Raw genomic sequence first — 1,551 nt, 5'->3', positions numbered from 1 at the left:
TGCGTCTATCTTTCAAACGGAATTCGATATCGTCATCTAAATTGCATGGATGGTGTGTCAAGGATAGCTTAACAAACAACGTAAGAGGGAAGATTGTAGATGCTATGGGTCATGAGATATTTGCTCCCATATGGATATGTAATGGGTTTGACAAAGCTTACACTTGTATTTCTTGAGACTTTGATGCTTCTGCGTCTATCTTTCAAACGGAATTCGATATCGTCATCTAAATTGCATGGATGGTGTGTCAAGGATAGCTTAACAAACAACGTAAGAGGGAAGATTGTAGATGCTATGGGTCATGAGATATATGCTCTCATATGGATATGTAATGGGTTTGACAAAGCTTACACTTGTGTTTCTTGAGACTTGGATGCTTCTGCGTCTATCTTTCAAACGGAATTCGATATCGTCATCTAAATTGCATGGATGGTGTGTCAAGGATAGCTTAACAAACAACGTAAGAAAGAAGGTTGTAGATGCTATGGGTCATGAGATATTTGCTCCCATATGTACATGTAATGGGTTTGACAAAGCTTACACTTGTGTTTCTTGAGACTTTGATGCTTCTGCGTCTATCTTTCAAACGGAATTCGATATCGTCATCTAAATTGCATGGATTGTGTGTTAAGGATAGCTTAGCAAACAACGTAAGAAAGAAGGTTGTAGATGCTATGGGTCATGAGATATTTGCTCCCATATGGACATGTAATGGGTTTGACAAAACTTACCCTTGTATTTCTTGAGACTTTGATGCTTCTGCGTCTATCTTTCAAACGGAATTCGATATCGTCATCTAAATTGCATGGATGGTGTGTCAAGGATAGCTTAACAAACAACGTAAGAGGGAAGATTGTAGATGCTATGGGTCATGAGATATTTGCTCCATATGGATATGTAATGGGTTTGACAAAGCTTACACTTGTATTTCTTGAGACTTTGATGCTTCTGCGTCTATCTTTCAAACGGAATTCGATATCGTCATCTAAATTGCATGGATGGTGTGTCAAGGATAGCTTAACAAACAACGTAAGAGGGAAGATTGTAGATGCTATGGGTCATGAGATATATGCTCTCATATGGATATGTAATGGGTTTGACAAAGCTTACACTTGTGTTTCTTGAGACTTGGATGCTTCTGCGTCTATCTTTCAAACGGAATTCGATATCGTCATCTAAATTGCATGGATGGTGTGTCAAGGATAGCTTAACAAACAGCGTAAGAAAGAAGGTTGTAGATGCTATGGGTCATGAGATATTTGCTCCCATATGTACATGTAATGGGTTTGACAAAGCTTACACTTGTGTTTCTTGAGACTTTGATGCTTCTGCGTCTATCTTTCAAACGGAATTCGATATCGTCATCTAAATTGCATGGATGGTGTGTCAAGGATAGCTTAACAAACAGCGTAAGAAAGAAGGTTGTAGATGCTATGGGTCATGAGATATTTGCTCCCATATGTACATGTAATGGGTTTGACAAAGCTTACACTTGTGTTTCTTGAGACTTTGATGCTTCTGCGTCTATCTTTCAAACGGAATTCGATATCG

This window comes from Musca autumnalis, unplaced genomic scaffold (genome assembly GCF_047663935.1).
Source record: "Musca autumnalis isolate F117 unplaced genomic scaffold, ASM4766393v1 scaffold_373, whole genome shotgun sequence".
Taxonomy (NCBI): Eukaryota; Metazoa; Arthropoda; class Insecta; order Diptera; family Muscidae; genus Musca; species Musca autumnalis.
This window is presented reverse-complemented; position numbering follows the sequence as displayed.